The following is a 13742-nucleotide window of genomic DNA, read 5'->3' on the forward strand; positions in this document are numbered from 1 at the left end:
TCATTCTGTTTGTCTGGCAATAATCTGAGCTCTTCAAAATGTTAAGCCAATTTAGTCATGATTTAATAAGAGGGCAGATGTTTCTTCAAAAGAGGCTCAGGTTGGTTTGGATAGCATTATTTTTCATAATGAATTAAATCATAATTTCAAAAGGGAATTTTTCATTTATTAGGGGTTTCTTTGTCTAGTATTTAAATGTGTTTGATAATCTGAAGCATTAAGGTAAAATTTACAAAAAAGCAAAAACAGAAGAAATCTGCAAGTGACAAAAACCTTTTTTCACAGCAATGTATCCTTACATGTCTATCATTAAAATGTAATTAGATGAGGTTTCAAGTGATGAGAAGCAAAGCGTTTTATTACTGAATAAAGAAGGATCTGAAGAAATAAATTTGCAGACATTGCAGGTAATAGAAAAATAAATATAAAGCAACAATTGGGAGACATGTACATGTACCTTTTATTAACCAAACATACACAGTGTTAAAATCCATGTGGCTAGTTATATATTAGCTTTATCCTCTTTTGTCTTCAATATATTTCCTGAAAGAGTTGAAGAGAAATATAAAATTTGAGTCATCCATACCGTTTAATCCTACTTCTACTTAATCATTTATTTCCAAATCTGTGCTCGTCTCCTCTCATTTCTGGAGTAAGTAGGGCAGAGGCGTGTCTATGGAAACATGTGCCGGAACAAAATGAAAAATCAGGACAAGGCAATATGGAGCATGCCCAAAATCCAGTAACACATATCCACACACACACCGAGGGCCACAGTGGGACACATTGTTCACTCTATTGGAAAGTAATGGAACGTTGCCTAAAAAGAAAATCATTTAATTAGTTACTCTACTGTAAAACAACATGTATGCTACACCTGCTGCAGTGATTATCTTGATGCCCTTTGCACATCACTAACATTTGTAAAAAAAGATAGAAAACCCTGATGCTTTAAATACCCAAGCACTGTGCTATTTTAATACTATCCACTGTTTTTGTTTGAGAACGGAAAGAAAATGTTACAACGCATCTGTGTGTTAATGATCAGAAATGCACACAATCTAATTAGAACTTCGGTTAAAAGTCAGTATATATTGCCATAGTGAGTTTAATTAGGATTTGTATCAGACTATCAAGATTCACTTAGTGTTCATTATGATTGTTCTGAACTACAGTTGTTTGTGTGATAGCAGGAGACAAAATGAGGGCAGAAGACACAATGTGAAGCCCAACATAAAGGACAAGGTAGAGGGAAAACTCAGGATTAGATGAACAACAAAACACACATCCGAAGTCAAGTCTAATAAAAATGAGGCAAAAATAAGGTGTAAATATCAGCAAATTTGATTGGAAATCCAGAATTATTGTGACTCTAATAGACTCTTTACTTGGACAAAAATCTCTGCCTATAGCGTTAAAGGCAGAGTCCATCTGAAACAGCCCCTCACCCTGCTCTCACATAATTGATTCACTATCCTCCCTCCTGTTTTCATGGTGACGCATATGCAGTCTCGTTCAAGCCCCCCCTGCATCCTCCTCTGCCACACCCTGCCTTATGTCACTGAGCAGCAACACCAAAAACAAAACATTTATTTGCTGATCCCTGACCCTCACAAGTGAATTATAATTAATACATTTCTCTTATGTAATTAAAGACTTTTACATAACATGGATATTTAACAATTTACAAATACCCGATTTTTCCATTGGGTATTTCAGTTTTTATGACTTGATTCTCTCAGACAGGTGCCTGAAGCCAGCAGGCTGCATTTGGTGGGATTAGGAAGAAATCTATCTTTTAGTAAAGCACATCCCAGATTTGATAAATAAAATGCTCACCATTCAGTGGGGATGTTTGTGTTTGAGTCAGACACACTGGGACAGAAAATGGGACAGAACTTGCCATTTATGGATCAATAGTCACACAGATAGTCAATAATAGTTCCAGTCATGACAGTGTAACATTCACAGTGGCGGCACGCTAAATAATTGAAGGCAAACAAACACACAGAAAGTGACAGAAATTTATGCATTTTGCCACAAGGGGGAGCCTTTTCACCCGCTTCTTTGTTCTCCGTAGGAGTTTCCACATGTGCAGACATCCTGATGGCAGAGGCGGGGGTGAATATAAAACGCTCTATCAGATTAGCACTCTTATGCACTTCATAAATGGCATCAGCATTACAGCTTCACCAGCAGCCTGAGAGTGAAATGCCGTTCCTTTAGCTCCGGATATTTAAATGTCAGCTCTTCTAGATGGCAAATGGAGATGTGGATGCATCTTGTTTAATAGTACCGTCCTCTGGTTGAAATAACAAAATAAAAAAAGAAGAGACATTGAGAACATCTTCTTATCTTTAACTGCAGATTGTGCAAAAAATGTGGGGTGATAACTGAGTATACAGTATAAGTATTTTCATTAAAACAAAGAAACACCCTCTATCTGCACTTTTGTTTACTGCACAAGCATATTCATGCAGAACGCGCAGGTTATATTTTTACATTCTTATTCATCATGCAGCAGAAGATGCATTAGGCAGCACTAGATGTGAAGAGCATTGCATGTGCAGGCCAGGGCCATGGCCTGTTTCTTAGGAAAAAAAATGAATGAATAATAGAAGAGTGTGCTGGTCTGCAGAGAGTCTCATGTTAGAAACTGCTGGAATGATTATGTGAGGTTGCTCTACTTTCTACAGGATATGACGACGACTATTTATAAAATAATGACTTGCCAACCAATCGTGTGAGCTCTGGATGGCACTTTCCAAAAATAGTAAACGCCTTCCACTCTCATCACCCTCAAAACTAAACATATATATGAGACTAACCTGAGCTTCAGGTTTCATAAAGGAAAGTGCAGCCTAGCTTACACTTGAATTATTGCTGTTTGGGATTTTGGTCCTAAGAAATATGAGTATTTGTGTATGAATGGCTATTTCTGTTCTACACTGCATTACTGTACATTATAGTGTTCAATCAAATGTAACAACTTTTTTCACACATTCTCAGTAATAAGAAAACACAAGCTGAGTCAGAATTCAAACTTGCTCATTGTAAACAACAGTTTCAGGAGCAATTATCAAAAATATTGAATTTAAGAAACCTTTTGATGAACATATCAAACTCCGAATTACTTTCCTACCAGTCTTTTTTTTTTTTTTTCTTTCTGGGTCAACTTGTGTCATCTTACCCACATTCAGTCCATTACACTGTGCCCTGCATGTATTATCCACTACAGCAAGTCTTTTGAGGCAATTAGATTTGCTGAGAAACTTTGTTTATATTTTCAGTACATCATAAGAAACTATTTACTCTATCTGCTGCTAAAATTGGAGTCATATAATCAGAGAAGAAAAGTAAAGGTGACTGTCTTGCACTGAGCCAGTGACATTAGGCAGTAGATGAGAGAGTTATTGATACGCCGCAACGACTGCAGGCACTGCAAGAAACTAAATCAAGCATTTAAAATTCCCTACAAGTACAAGATGCTCTTAAGGAAAGCAATGATTACTCCACTGCAGCATGCACTTTAATGACTAAAACTATATGATACAAGGCAGTGTGAAATGATGAATTAATGTAAAATATTGTTTTGAACATAGAAGAAAAACAAATGACCTGAAGTAGTTATCTGCAACAAGCCTCAGTGAAGCTTTGCTAAAAATAACATCTATTTTATGTATTAGTGATATACCATAATTGTATATATTTTAATCAGTGTGTATAGGATTGTACTGTTTTTTTTAGAGGAAATATAAATATTTAGTTTTATCCCACATGTTTTAAAACACTGCTATTCAAATGCTGCACTTGCTAAATCTGCCAGTGGTATGAACATTTTTGGACTTGAAGTATTAAAAACTGATGTGCAAGAAAGAAAAAAATCACATATTTCTGTCCTTACATCAGATCAGACAAATAATTTCATAAAGTGAAACTATCTTTACTGAAAAAAAGGTTTTATTTTTACTTAAAGTCACTGAAATTCTTTGGTCAAACAAAAATAATTCCCTTTATCGTCACTTGTTTTCATAACTTGTGTCACATATAGACAGGACTCTGATGCTTTATGACATATGCAAAACATATTTTGGACTGTTCTTTTTAATTACTATATGGCTCAAGCTTGACCCAGTAAAAGGATAATTCATTTCATATTTCACAATTCATTCATAATTCCAATTAAAATATTTAATAAACTATATATTTTCTAAGTTAAGAGAAATTTGAAGTGGTAGATGGAGAATAGCCTGTTCATCTAGCTGCTTACATTTACATATTTACATCTACTTGAGCTTAAACAATATACTTTGAGGAGTTTTACTACACCATAATTTTTATTTTTAGTAGAACAATATTATGAAGTGTTCGCTACTCTTAAACAGTGCACTACTCACTGCAAGTAACTTCACTGAATGAAGAACAAACAAGTTTGAACCACAAATCAAATCAACTAGACACAGACCAAGTTTATGGTAAAGTGAGCTTTACTGTTCATTGTTCTCATGCTATTTTCAATTTGTTGAACCTGTTGTGCCATTTGTTTTGTGAGTTTTAAACTAAAACAAATATTTGAAACAGTCTTTTTCTGCTTAAACTGTTGTATTTTGCAGCTATATTAGTTATTCCATTTTAGTCTTTAAAATACCAGAATTTGCACACATCTTTGAATTTTGCTTTCTTGATTACATAATTTTTACAATACTAAATTGGATGTTATGATCAGTCACTCAGTAGCTAAGTAACTGTTTCACCAAATACTCTTTTATCCTTACTAATTTCTTGGACACCTGCTTTTGACTTTTACCTCAGTAAAATCATCTTTAAGTAGTGCTACTATTACTTGAGAACAATTTTTGTGTACTTTACCCAGCTCCAGTTACAAAGCGCAATTATGGTATATCACTAATACATAATAAGCAGGAAATGCTTGGTAGTTCAATAATGGTTAGCAATGAAATATAAATACATAAAATACTAAAAACAAGAAAAGGACAGGAGAGGAAAAAGGACAAAGTTGAATCAATCCCTATTTCCCATGAACCTGCAGTTGCAAAAAGCAACAGGAGAGGGCATAAGTAAAAGAAAACCAGCAAAGGACGTCAGCATGTGTAGGAGGGGGGAGGGATAGCAAAATATCTGCGATAAGGGTTCTTTGTTTAAAAACCAGAACAAGGAGAACAGAGACAAAGATAGAAACTGAGGAAACTATCAAATAAAAAGGAGAGACCAGCAATAGGTGAAGCAGAGAATCAGGTGTGGTAGAGAAATTGGAGTAGTGATGAGAATAAAGACAGGCAAAAAGAGAAGCATGGCGGGAGGAGAAAGCAGGATCTGAGTCAAGCTGACAGCATTAACACTCATCTTCCACACCCATCTCTCTGTCTTCTTCATACATTTAGCCTACGGGATAAGATGACGGGCAACACTGAAGAGGAATTTACGTTTACATTAAGTAACAAATGAGAGCTATGTGACATAATGTAAGCTCTATTCTCCACAACACTGTCACAATAACAGAACCAGCTCTAAATGCCCACATTTCTGATTCATTTTTCGGACAGACGGCTCAGCTCAAAATAAGTACAGCAGAACAAGTTTACAAAAGGCAAAGCTGCATGTGGGATGGCATGACTCACGGACTGTAAAGGACACCTGACAGGTTCAGACTTCACAATGATGACCAGAAAGACTCAAATGAATATCTGTTCATTTCAATATCAAGAGAAGGCAATTCATGCTGTAGATTTATTCATTAATGAATTCATCTGTTTATTTCTGTCAATGTCATCTGATCAACCGCCGCCTCTACATGGCCTCGCAGGACAAAATGTCCTTGAATTTTATACATGCACAAGGCGAAACTTAAAATGAGATATTCAAAGGTGGGTAGAGTACCCAAAAATTGTTATGAGTATTATTACTTTAATATATTTTTACTCAAGTGAAAGTAAAAAGCAGCCATCCAAGAAATTATTTGTGTAAGAGAAGAAAGTTATTTTGAGATAAAGCTCCCCAAGTACTGAGTAACTGATCATGACACCTGAATTAATATTTTAAAATGATTTAATCAGACAGAAAAAATTATAAAATGATGTAATTTTCATATTTTGAAGACTGAAATCAGGCAGAAGAAACATTTTAAAAAACACTCATATATATATAAATATACTGTATATATATATATAAGATTCCTGATGTATTGTTAGATTATGAGTTGACAAATAAAGCAACTCTTTGCTAACTGTTGGCTGAAAATGTTAGTCATCAGACATAAATAATTGAAATAAAAAAAATACACCTAATCATTTTGTTTAGACTAAGAATACTTTTGAATGTTTTTGTGCATACATAAAAGAAAGGAACAATTTTGAAGGAAAGTATTTTACAACTATCAGCAAGACTTTTCATAAACTCGTTGGTGAATTATGTTGAACAGCATGACAGAAATGTTGTCTTAGCTGCTCTAAAATAATATGCAGCCACACATAAACTTATGCTAAACAGCTTTATTTTCTGAGCACAAGTCAAGAGAAAGTCAACAAAGAACAGCAAAGAGGACTGCACTTGCTGAACACAAGACTTAGCAATTACCCAAGATGCATAGTGGGAGAAGCAGATGAGGGAAATAGCCACAGGGTGATGAGGAACCCTGCAGCTTGAGACTGGTCCTCTTCCTCAGTAAACATCTGATCCCATCCAGTTATAGTCAGAAATAAACACAAGATTCAGTTCTAATCAGACAGAATTTATAGCCGTTTAGCCCATTTACCTTCCCTCACCTCCCTACCCCCCTTAGCAAACAGTACGATAGAGCTAGAAGAGGCCAATCCTCTTATCAGAGCTACGTCCAATGTCTGACCCCATGACTTTGGATTTCCCACACCCGTTTAGCCCTTTTTCAATCAAACACCAATACCTTACTCCATCTATCTAGATTTGAGGATCTGGATTTAGGTTTTCAACATCAATCAATCAGAGATCCTATGCCTTTGCCCTTAATGGATGTGGCTGACATGTATGTAGCCTTGCATTGACCCATAAGTCAGTTCATTCCCGCAGGCATGCCGTGATGTCCCGCGCACAGCAGCAGATGTTGTGGCTGTGTGGGCTCTGATGCCAAACAACAGCTCTGCAGACCCACATCTGTCCTAATCTCTGTTGATTCAGAAAAAAATATACATCTTTAAAAAAATTAAAAAAAAAACTTGCCTTCACTAGCAATAAAAATAAGCCATCAAGCACTGGTTATTACATCAGACATCAGAGAGACTGACATATATATATATATATATACAGTATATACATAGTAGCTAAACCAGTGAAGCATTGTGATAATCATATTCCTACTTTTACTATAATAATTTCTCAAAGAAAAATAGATAAAACATCATTATGATTCCCAATTTAAGCTTTGCTCATCCAGCAAGGATTTAAAATGACAATCCAACACAGCATTTACTTATGCCTTTTACATGGTTATTGTTTACAGAGGTAGAAGCTGCTAGCAGAAAGGGGACAGGGTTCAGTCCACCAGGTCAGCTGATCATAAAATGAGAAAGGCAATACTAAAAAGGGGATTTCATCAACACAACTTTGATTCTACAGCGGGAAGGAAAACTATGGGCTTATTTAACCCAACCATGAGAGAAGAAAAAGTCACACAAAATAACAATTATTTATATAGGTATATTACTAGATATGACCCAAATACTGTTTACCGGCTTTGCCCAATTCATCTGAAAGCCACACACGGCTCCAAACTGCTCTTCGTCATGTACTAGGACAAATAGCAAGATCAAAACATGCTGTGCCAAGGAAGCTAACCCTACAGCTGTGAATGCTCCCTGCAATAAAATTTTGGCCCGACTCAGTCCTTTTCTACCCTATTAAATATGAAGCAGCAGAAGGAAAAAAATGATGACTATGAAACTAGTAAAAGATTACAGTCTGTAAAATGCAATCTTAGAAAAAGAGGTGCAACGAAATGGTTATTTACAGTGAAATTATGTTAAAGTACAGTCTAAATTGTGTCTATTCACTTCCATATCAAAAGTGTACAAAATATACACAGTTTCTTTACTAACCTCCCCATCAGCTGCACAGCAGCAGTATTTGTGCTGACAACAAGGACAATGTTGCCTCCTAATTCACCACTAACAAATCACTGGAATGTCTGCGGAGGGATAATGCTAATAAAAACACGAGCAATCATTAACAGAAGAACACATGAAAATAGCTCAGCATTAACAGATACAAAAACACTTTATAAATGTCTGGGAAGGGGACAACACAGTGTAAAATTAATATTCAAAGTTAGTGATGGTCAGCTTACATTTTCTGAAGAAATATATGTGGCAAAACACAAATGCTGCAATTTGAGCATAAGTGATTAGTGAGCAGCAGAGAGTAAAAACAATGTGACTGAGATATGAAAACACTCTCATGGTTATCACAAATCATGACAATAGATAAAGGATGAATAAAAAGAGACAGCACTAGTCCTTAAAGACAAATTATTAATCTTTGTAATCAGTGTTAATTTAATTCACTAAAAATGTTTCTGTACATAAGTTGAACAAAAGTAGCATAATATGTTTGTTGCGTACAAAAACTTTATGAAACAAAATTAAAATGATGAGGCTCATGACTACATTACATTTCTGTCAGCCATTGAAATTGAGACAAACTCAATGGAGGAAAATAAAATTCCTCCATCCATCCACTTAGTGTCTATAACCACGTTTCCATGCACAGTCACAACAGGACCAGTCCTATTTCAGTAAGTGAGGGAAAAGTGGGGCACACCGTGGGCAGGTTATCCATGAGACTATGTCTTCCTGAGTGGGAGGAAGTGAATGACGAGAAGCATTTAGGACATGCTGCTCAGATGGTAACGGATTAAAGCGCGTATGAAGCAACAGTAGCTGATAGAAATACAATGCAGGCTGTCCTGGGATCAGTGCAAAGGTACAGATGCAGGATTCACCTATGCCTTATTACTATTATTAATATTATTGTTTGTGCTTCTGTTTTTTGAGCTCCCTAAAGCTGAACTCATTGTAGATATAAAATTGTTTAAAGGTCCAGTCTTCCCAAAAGAAAAGAATCAGGCCCACTTTGACAGGTTCTAATAAACAGTGTTGTATAAAGTACTGAAATCTCAGAGTCAAGTAAAAGTACAAGTACCTCTCCAAAATATGACTTTGGTAAAAGTCCAAGTCACTGACTGAAATGTTACTTGAGTAAAAGTCTTAAAGTATTTGAAACTTCTTGTACTTAAGTATGGAAATTACTGTAAAAATGGATGTACTCAAGTAATGTAATGAAAAGTACAAGTAAAAAGTAAAACAAAGCAAATGCAGTTTGAATGACATTTTTTATATTTTGGTAAACTTGTCAAATACACTTAAAATAATGTACACAACCAAGTGCAGGCAAAATTAAACCTGCTAATAGATATACCTGCAGGCATCATTTAGTTAAGAAAATTAGGTGCTTTACCTATAGCACAAGGTTAACTTAACCGGCTTTACAACTGAACCAGCTTCTTAGTATACCCTCCAGGACAGAAAATACAAAGTTTTTGTAAGCCTTAAGTTTTCCCTTCAAGTAAGGTCAGTGCTGAAAATGAGAAAAATAAATAGTACAGAAAATGCGGCCAACATGAAGAAAAAGAGCTGTTACGATTACTCTACTTCACAAATCAGTGAATCAGTCAATCCTACAGTCAGTAGGTGGTGCACACAACTGGTCATTATGCAAAAGAAAAAAAGAACTGGGAGGAAAATGCAGCTTATTGGCATCTGTAAACCTGGTTTTGAACTTGCTTGCCTTTCCTATATTCGTTAAATTTAGTCTAAATTGCTATCGCTATGGCTTCTGTCCCCCCTTGAACAGAGGAGTCTAGGTAGCCTGCTACAGTCAACATTAGGCCTAAGCTAAATACACCACGTGTGGAACTGAAACAATGCCAAACAAAGTTCATTTATGGTCAAGATTTCACAATACAGTAGTGCCTAGTGACCAAGCTATAGTTACTGAAACACGAGGATTATAACCATTTCATAAGAAGTTACCTCGATGTGTTTCTTCAAGTTGGACGGGGAGTTTTTGTAAGATAGAATTTCCATGTGACTGCTACTGATTGCGAGACTTGCTTTGTGTTTAATGGGAGAAGCGAAACAGGTGTATCCTAATTAAAAGTAAAGAAATCAAGAAATGGCAAAAAATGTGGAATGAAGATAAGAAAGGAAGAAGATTATATGAAGTACAAAAGTCAGTTTGAATTCGAAGCATTAATGAACGAAACAGAAGAGAAGAAATAATAATTAGTAGATTAAGAGTAGGTCATACCTACTTAAATGACATGCTTTATAAAATAGGGAGGAAAAATAATGATAAATGTGAGAGATGTGGAGAGAAAGAAAATGTAGAACACATATTGATGAACTGTAAGTCAAATGAACTCAAAAGGGAAGAATTAAAGAGAATAGTTAGAAATATGGGGCATGAATGGAATCTTAAAGGTATATTAGGAAATGAAGGAAACATAACAGATATTCACAAATTAAGGAAAGCATTGTTTATTTATCTTAAGAATACAAAATTAAAAAGTAGAATTTAATAGATATGAAGTAATGCTTCTACACACTCATGTACAGTAGGTGGCGGTATGCACCTTAAAGTTGCTTGTGATCCGCCATAATAGAAAAGAAGAAGAAGAAGAAGCATCCTATTGGTGGTGATGAACAAGCCCAGGCACTTTGTTCGGTAGCCTACTTGCTACTTGCTAATCAGTAGGTGGGGTCAAAACACTTGCGTTTCTCTCTCTCGCTTTTTTGTAACGAGTAACTAAACCACACATTGAAAATGTATCGGAGTAAAAGTACGCAATTAAGTTCGGAAATATAGTGAAGTAAAAGTGAAAGTCATCAAAAATTTTCATACTCCAGGAAAGTATGAGTACTCCAAAATATACTTAAGTAAAGTAGTGAAGTATTTTTACTTCGTTACTATACAACACTGCTAATAAATACTTTTTTTCTTTCAAATTTCCTGTCATCTTAAAGCACTGCAGCTGTCTGAAGAGTCATTGGTACCTATAAGCCTTTTAGTAGCGTCACTGTTGTGTGGTGATACAATGGTAATCATGCAACGACCTGAGTTAAGATACAGGAAACTTGTAACACACATTACAAGTCTTTTGTGTCTTGTCAGTCACAGAAGACCACAGACAATCCCCCCAAAAAAGACAGAGAAGGTAACAACGTCACAACAGACTGTTTCACTCAAAGAGAAGGCCTCTGCAAATTGCACTGGCAGAAAAGGATCACCTGTCTCTGTGGTTAAGAAGAGGATTTGTGTTTTATGGCCTGTCCAGGATAGGCACCAGCTCCCCTCCCGACCCCACTAGGGACAAAGTCGTTAAAAAATGGATGGATGGATGTTGTGACAGTATAATCCAAGACAGAAAATCTGTGAAAAAAATAAAATAAAAAAATCAAGCCTCTGCATCCTTCTGACGGTTCTACTTCCATCTACAGAAGTACACTGCTCCTGGTCAGAAAAACCAATCAGAGCCAGGACGAATGTTTTAGCTGTGTGTATCACGCTTGTATACGAGTTGCTCAAACCCTTCCCCGCACAGTGCAGCAAAGACTGCGGTTGGTTGTGCTAATATAATTTTTCTGTACTATAATCTTAAGCATTTGTAGACTTCAGTAACAGTGCCTTTATATAATTTATGACGGGTCATATCATCAAGGATGTTCATGCTGTGTCTCTTGGTCACCTCCTTTGTGTATGTAGTCACTTTTCTTCTGTAAATGTGACTTTGACTACAGAGGATTAGACGTTTGTGAGTAGGTGCCATGAGCTGTTGTACATCACAAATGTTTGTCTACGAGAATACTCTTCATGTGTGATGAGTAAACCTGACTGTTTTTGCTTCAACAGCAATATGTGTGTGTGCAAATTAGATTACCATCCTTTCTGCTGACCCCAATATGAGAGGCAAGCATCCTCATACAAAGCTGCAGCAAAGAAGAGAGAAGCTGCCCTACTGACACACAACAGCCGCATCCACAGCCGCAACCCCACAGGCATGAGGCATCGTGCTAAAAAACATATGACAGATTGAGAAAGCGGACAAAATGCAGAAAGATGGACAAAGTTCAACAGGAAAGAAGATGAATGAGTTAACGATTATGCATAAACATAAGAGAAAAGTCAACTGAGAGTAAGAGGAGGGAGGGGTAAAAAGAGCAGCGCTGCTAAGAAAAGATGAACTACTAAGGGAGAGGAACCTAAGTATAAAAAGATATGATATAGTAATGAACATCATTAGGTTTTGCAAAAACAAATACTAACTGTAAAATCTAAATTATAGGCAGCAAGATGAAGCAAAAGTAAATCAAAGAATGTCAAAATGCAACACTTAAATTCTGAAATTCTAAAGTGAAATGCATTAATCGTCTAAAAGGTTTGAGTAAAATACTGTTCAAAGTGATAAGGACATAGTTTTAACCTACTAGTTATTTTATACTTGTAAAGTTTGTCAGAATACACAGTCTTTAATATCTCTACACGGGCGAGGACTGGGACTAAATATCAGATATGCCCACTTCCCAAACACATACATACAGCCACAAACAAACTTGCCCCAATATCTGCATAGATCACAATAAACATTTTGAGGTTCTTAATAAAACTTTCTGGGCACATGTGAGAAATGATAAAACAAAATAATTGACTAATTTACAGTACACATCATGTTCTTTATAATGCTGCGCCCCTAAAAATCCAGGTGTATGAATTCTTTATATAAGGCCGACCACAGAACTACGAAAGACAGAGGGAGAAACAATTGATTTTCTTCAAACTTTTGATAAAAATAACTAAACTTGCCCCCATTTGATTCTTATCGCCATATATTATTCAGTAACACTGTCTACATGAACTGGCTGCAGCAAAATGATGCAATGTGCTCCTCTCTTAATGAAATTTTTGTGTGCTCAGTTACTTTTAAACTGGCTTGACAGGTATGATCTAATGAACTATATTTCACAGCAGTTAGTCACATGACTAGTTATTTTTCCACATCATCACTGCCTGGACACTTACCTGTAACTAACTGTATTTCAGGTAAGTTTTCTTTTTGTTGTCTCTCCTCATCATTAGCAGCCTGGTGATGCTTGTTATATTTTTCTCCTACTTACTATGAGCGAATTAAGGATCTCCTGCTCATACTCAGAACAGCAAAAAGGCTCTGAGCAAATTGTATATTTTTAAGCCACTATTTTTTGTAGTTCTCGATCTCCCTTCTTTCTTTATTGTTCACTAGTAATTTGAATATAAATTGTTGACTCTTCTTTGATTTAGTTTTAGTAAACCTTTATTGTTTCATGCTCAAACTAATGACTGACAGGTGTAGGGATGCTTAATTTATAGGTCAACGATGCCATTTGCTTCGGGAATTAATTCACATAGTTGACAGACTCATCAAAACAGACACATTTATCAGCTCTCTGCTTAATAAGTCATAGAGCTTGATTTTGTAAGTTAATTATCCACTCATTCTTAGTCAACAGCTGGATTTTGTTGTCAAAAGTCAGATTTATAATGTGCTTCCACCTGTGCGCACATGTTTACCAAACTCAACCTCTGCTCTGACGAGCAAACAAGTTCTCCATTGAAGGCCTCCAGCCCCAAAGAAGGATTTAACATAAAATTAAGATAAT

The sequence above is a fragment of the Xiphophorus hellerii genome, chromosome 23, assembly GCF_003331165.1.
Source record: "Xiphophorus hellerii strain 12219 chromosome 23, Xiphophorus_hellerii-4.1, whole genome shotgun sequence".
In the NCBI taxonomy this organism is placed as follows: domain Eukaryota; kingdom Metazoa; phylum Chordata; class Actinopteri; order Cyprinodontiformes; family Poeciliidae; genus Xiphophorus; species Xiphophorus hellerii.